This window comes from Sciurus vulgaris (genome assembly GCF_902686455.1).
Source record: "Sciurus vulgaris genome assembly, chromosome: 4".
Classification (NCBI taxonomy): domain Eukaryota; kingdom Metazoa; phylum Chordata; class Mammalia; order Rodentia; family Sciuridae; genus Sciurus; species Sciurus vulgaris.
The window spans coordinates 106,091,538-106,098,152 of NC_136464.1; the positions used below are offsets into that span (position 1 = coordinate 106,091,538).

Consider the following 6,615-nt stretch of genomic DNA (forward strand, 5'->3'; position numbering starts at 1 on the left):
CAGTTGATGTCAAGTTCCTGTTTCTAAAAATAGTCCCACTGCATAAGAAATAGTACCAAGGGGGTGGGGGGAAAATTTGAGTCCATCTTACCTTTCAACTGAGAAACAAAACAAAACAAAACAAAAACAAATGTTTTAGCTCTTAAACTCAGCTTTCTTTCTGGAATGTTCACAAGACCTACATTCAAACTTCTAATATTGTACTGTAGTTTTTTTTCTTTATATGTTACTATTTACTCTCATAACAAACTATCTAAAGGGGTTTGTGGAATAAAATACCTTTATATGATTTGAGATATGAAAAAGAATAATGATAAATTACCAGTTTTAGGCCACAGATAGATCTAAATTTTACATACAGGATAGTATACTTTCTTGATTCATTTATAGCATCCCTGTGTCAAAAGATAATCTTCCTACTGTCAGAAATTCTATTTACTTGATGTGGTTTGTTTCTTTTTACTTTTGTATTCCCCAGTACTAGCACGAGCCAACAGATGGAAATTGTTTTGCTAAATGAATGAATTCTCTTAGCTTATAAAACTTTCCTTTGGCTCATTCTCTTTTGTTTTCTTGAGATTGAAATTCTATTATCATTATTATTATTAGAATATGCAACCACCTTCTAGTATCTCAACCACTGAACCCTAATTTTAGCTGTTTGGAAACATTTTCTTTAATTTTTAGATGCTCTCAGCCATATGGTCATATAGTAACTTTTACATAAATAATTTTATATTTATATATAATTTTTATTTTAAATATATATTGCAATTTTCATTTAGAAACTAATTTAGCTCAGCTTCCCAGGGGCAGCAGGGCATAGCCTGTGGCAAGAGAACATTTAGGCTAAGACTACTTTAAATAAATACTACTATTTCCAAGAAAACAGAAATGATGAAAGCATAAGATTTTTTTAAAAGAGTGTTTTCAAAAATAAAGGAAAAGTCAAAATGAACACCTTTTTGCAATAAGAGTAGCTCAGTATTCTTCCTCAGTGAATGTCATCAGAGGAGCTGAAGATACTAGCATAAGTAAACATTCAGATAAGACCGCATGGGGTTGTGTGGGGAGCAGAGAGAGATTTTATCTGCTGGCTCTCTTTTATTGTACTTAGAATTTGCGGCCCTTACTGATTCTTGAGGCTCCTGCCATGGAAGCTCAGTAGCACCAGTGGTCTCTGCAAGCAGACAAGTTAAAATAAAAACATGGCATATTTATTCTTCATGATATCACTTATTTTCTTACAAGATGAAAATAACTAATTAGCTACCACATTGTTGCTAAATCCAAAATAAATATAGCAAAAATAAAGAAAGAAAAATTTTAAACTATCATATATTGCTTTTCCCTAATATTTACCCACAGTGCTTTGAAGCTAAAAGCTATGACTCCCTCTTGTGGAAAGCATAGAGCCTTTGGAGTTCAATAGCCAGGCTTGAAGGAACGCGGCCAACAGAGGCTCACTCTTCCTGATATTTACTTCCTCCTGTCCATTTAAACTTATGGAAACGGTTGAAAACTATGGCCTTGACTCTAACTCTTCCAAAAGTGTATTTTGCCATTAAGGTAAAGATGACCTCCAAGAGAATGCACAACAGAATACATAGCCAATAATAACATGTCTATGTTGGTTTACTGGTTGCAAGCATACCGTAATCTTCAAAGATTTTTATAGTTGGAGAAACTGTTTGTGGACATGTTGAAATTCTCTGTACATCTTTGCATTTTTTTCCTCTAAATCTAAATGGTTCTAAAAATAAAATGTAATTAGAATTTTTGAAAAATATTATTTAATAAATTAAAATGTGGGCAAAGCATGAAAAATTATAAATCTGCCAAATAGGATTGTCAGTCATTCTAATTCTGTGCACTCTGTGCAGGTCTTAATATGTGTTTAAGTATAGTGATGATATCTATCTTCTTTTTTTTTTTTAACATGATCTTATTTATAAAATTCGGCACATTGCTTACTATTGCTTGTGTCCATTTAAATAGTCATTAGTTACAGCTCTCATTTTCCAAAATAAAGATTTTTGAAAATGTACTATCACTATGTATTTTATTAAATTGATATCCTATGGGCACCATTGGTCAACCACTCAAACACTGTGGAAAAGGGGTTAATATAAAACAAAAGTCTTACAGACTACAGTTTATCAACACAATCTTCATTCCATTGGGTTTTTTTTTTTTATGTAGTAACCTTTATTCATGAAATGGTTTCATTTACAAAACTATTATTCTTTGCTATCACCTCAGCTTCAGTTGTTTTAATTTTATTGTAATGTTTTCTTCCGACATTTCAGTAAAAGGCACTTGCTTCACCTTGGATAGAAACTCCAGAATAATTTTTTCACCTTGCTCTCTTTCCAGACAGCACTTCTTTGCTGCTGGTTCTGTTTCATCTTGTCCTTGTGAGGCTCCAATACTCTGAAACTCCTCAAGTTCCAGGGCTTTTTGTTTGGCACACTCTATTACATGCCTAGGGAAATTAGTAAGCTCTGCAATGTCAATTCCAAAACTCTGATCACTGACACCTTTTTTCACCTGATAAAGCATAGTTAAGGTCTCTTCAGTGGTTAGTGCTGTGACATGCAGGTTATTAACAGTTGGCATCTGATTGGCCAAGGCAGTAAGTTCATAAAAATGGGTTGCAAACATGCAGAAAGCACCAATCTTTGTTGCAATGTAATAGGATATAGCCCATGCTAGTCCAAATCCATCATAGGTAGAGGTTCCTCTTCCTAATTCATCTATGATTATTAAAGAATCTTTGGTTGCAGACTTGAGGATAGAAGCAGTTTCCAGCATTTCAGCCATGAATGTGGAGACTCCTTTTAACTGACTGTCACCAGCCCCGACCCAAGCCAAGATGCAGTCCACAATGGATACTTCTGCTGGTTCACATGGTACAAAACATTCAATTTGGGCCATGAGTACTTTTACCCCAGTTTGGCGAGTATATGTTGATTTACCTCCCATATTGGGACCAGTAATGATGTGGAACGTCTGTTTATCTTTTTCAAAGTGTACATCATTAGGAATAAATGCAACTTCATCTTGAATTTCAACACAAGCGTGTCTGGATGCTTTTAATATAATTCTTCCTTGTCCTTTCTCCAAAATGACGAGTCATACATATGGAACAGGTGGTCCATTTGACACATGAGCAAAGCTGACAATAGCATCTAGCTGAACTAACACATCATTTAGTGTCTGCATTGGCTCTACATAGCCTGAAGAAACATTGACAATTTCTTTGACAATGGCATCTTGGGCCTCTTCGTATTCAGCTTTATTTTTAGTGTATTCTTCATTTAAAGCAGACAACTTACTGTTAGTAAATTTAACACCATTCTTCTGGATATCTACTGTACTAAAGTTTTTATTGTTTCGAAGAACCTTTTCTTCCTTACAGGTTACATGAAAGTAATAGCCAAACTGTGCACTGGAATCCAATTTAATCTGTTTGCCAGGGTCCAAACCAAGATCTCAAGCTGCACTTATTAATGTGGACTGCATCTTCTTTTCTAAGTCATCCATTACTTCTCTTAATTCACTCAGATTAGGATCAAATGAAATTTTACAAGGAATTCATGGTTTTCCACCTGATCCATATCTAAAGTTGTTTCTATCATCTCCTGATACTTTGAGAAATCAGAATGAAGATCAATAAGACGAGTCACAAAAACTGCCAACATCAATACCTGGTGTTTTCCTAGCATGTGCAAGGCCTAGGTTTAATCTCCAGAGTGGGGTAGGAAAGGGAAATGATGAATAAAGGTCTGTATCTTTTCAAATAGCTATTTCTGGATGTGAGGGTGATCTGGCTGCAACATCTACCACCTCGCTGATAGTCAGTCAGTTTGGTTAATCTGGTTGGCTTAGGCAGGTATTTTCTTTCTCACTGTTTCACGTATATCTGAAGCAAAGCTGTGTGTGCTCAGTGGAAGAGGATGACCTTCTCTTCATATTTTTCCAGAGCCTGTATAACATTAGGGAGTTGGTTTATGCCCTGATAGAGTTGGTAACAATCTTGAAGGTTTGCTGCTTGTCTTTGAAATTTCTTGGCAAATCGATTAAGATCTGGGAATTGACGAAGTAAATCTTCTTGTAAACTCTGCCTCAATTCTGCATCTTCTACAAAAGCTTCCACTAAATTTAATCTTTCTTCTATTCTGTTCTTATCCATGAGAGGCTGCTTAATACAGTGGCTAACCAGTTTTTTGTCCTTGAGGGGTTTTGCACTTAGTCAGTAATGTAGCCAGAGACTGAGAGCCAGTAGTGTCTTCAACTGAACCCTGGAAAAGGTTGAGAGCTCTAACTGCTGCAATATCCAGTTTCATGTACTGGCTGAAGTCAAAAGTGGTCAATTCAAACTGTCCAAAATTTGAATCATCTGATAAGAGTTCTAAAAACTTAATTACTGCAGACAGTGATGAAACTGCAACCTGATTCTCCATTTCCAGCAAGAGAGCACTATTCATCTGTTCTCCCTTTTTGCCCTTCAACAACCGATTTAGATCCTGATAAATGTCTGTTGTGGAAAAGTCAGCTCTTTTTCTTTCTGTGATCAGAATTCCTCCTCTCTGAATAACCTGCCTCAGTTTCCCCATATCTCCAGCATTCTCTCCTCCGGGTAACACACATTCCTTTGGTCCAATCTGAATTAGGAGAGCCTCCAGACTGGAAAACTGATCGTTATCAGGGAATTCACACCACAGTCCTAGCTTCCTCTGTATGTTATCAACATACCCAACTCCAACCTGCCTTTGACCATCAACTGTGGACATTTTAACACCCACAACACCAATGGGAACTGACATATCATTGTTACCAAACAGAATGTCTTCAAACTGAGAAAGATTGCCAGGAGAAGTCTTAAATGCCAAATACCAATCATTCTCCTTGGATGCCTTATTTCCAGGTCTGTTTTTATAAACTTCAACTCTATATTGACGAACCAGAAGAAGATCTTTTACAAAAGATTCACAATTCGTTTTAGTAAGCACAACACTCTGCAGAGTCTTTGCTCTGGTCCCAAGTACTTGATCACCCCCTGGGTCTTGAACACCTCGCGGGCGGCCAGCAGGGCGTCCTCGCGGTGAGCAGTGTAGAAGTCGCCCCGGTGGAAGAGGCGCACGGTGGTGGTTGGCTTCTCTGGCATGCTCTGGAAGAAGCGCACGAAGCCGACCTCGGCTGCGCTTTCCAGCTGCAGCGTCTCCTTCGGTTGCACCGCCATTTCAATGATATCTATCTTCTATCTGTCCATCTACCAATCTGCCTGCCTGCCTATCTATCTCAGGTAGATATAAGTCCAGAAAGAACAAATGAGATAATACTGTTATAAAATCACAAATTCATATTCATTTTGAAGAAAAAAAATTTAAGGAGTGAGAGAAGAATGAAGGAACTTTAGATTTTGTAGAAGGAAATGAGAGGGAGGGGCGTATGAAAAATGGTGGAATGAGTGAGACATCATTACCCTATGTACATGTATGGTTACACGAATGGTATGAATCTATACCATGCAGGACCACAGAAATGAAATGATGTACCCCATTAGTGTACAATGAACCAAAATGCAGTCTGTAAAAATAAAAAATAAATAATTTTTTAAAAAATTTAAATGTAAATCAATGTTAAGGGGAAGTGCACTTTCAAGCAAGATAGAGTAATGAAAATAGACGACTTGAGTTATGAAAGCAATTTGTAAAGTGAGGTGTAAGAACATAAATACATAAGAACATCATAAGAAAAGTGTGTAGGCAAAGACTAATGATGTACCCCCCATCTATGTGTTCTTTTCCATTTCACAGGGTTCCTTCAAGACAGGTGTGCTAGTCAACTTTTCATCCCTGTGATGAAATTACTAACAAGGACAACTTACAAGAGAAGAGATTCATCTTGGTTGCTAGTTCAGGTTCACTGTCAGCTTGTTGAATAGCTCTGGCCTGAGGTAAGGAAGAACACTAGGTGGAAGGGTGACGTGGAGAAGATCTGTCAGCTCTTGGCAACCAGGAAGCAGAAAGAAGGAGAAGAGGTCAGAGAGAAGATCAATCCTTCCAGGGCACATACCCAGTGACGTTCCTCCTTTAACCAGGTCCCACATCCCAGTAGTTTATTCAGAATCCATGAGATCCAATCACTTCCCCAAAACCCTACCGCTGAACTTGAAACTTTGGGGGACATTGAAGATCCAAGTCATAATGATAGCTTTGCCCTATCAACAGCTTTGGCCAGAATAATCTGGACAAAAATGTTAAAATGTTGCACATGCTAGGCCTAGTCCTTTATGTGTGCTGATACTACTCTTTATGCTGATATGCAAATATCATTATACAGCTGGAAACAAACTGCTTGGAAATATCAAAGCCTCAAGGCGGAAGAATCCAGAATATTCATGCTACTGCTTAGTGAAGAATTAATAAGAAATCTAACCAACCTGTAGTACTAGAGTGTGATATTACTACATCTCTGAGAAGTCCAGATTTATTTTTTTTAGCAGGTCCAACTGTTGCACTGACAGATTCAGAAATTAGTACTTTGAACTTAAGTTTCATTAAAATGAATGTATGGCATTGGCAAAAAGATGAGATAATGAAGTCTAGA

The 6,615-nt window shown here is 37.2% G+C and overlaps 1 pseudogene across 1 annotated transcript; it reads right to left on the bottom strand.

Annotated features, from left to right (window-relative positions):
* Positions 1 to 906: 906 nt before the first annotated feature.
* LOC306660389 (DNA mismatch repair protein Msh2-like) lies at positions 907 to 5,315 on the bottom strand (annotated as a pseudogene). Its single transcript has 2 exons — positions 3,965 to 5,315; positions 907 to 3,722 (listed from the first exon to the last, which is right to left on the bottom strand). The product of its transcript is annotated as a DNA mismatch repair protein Msh2-like (transcript).
* Positions 5,316 to 6,615: the final 1,300 nt, after the last annotated feature.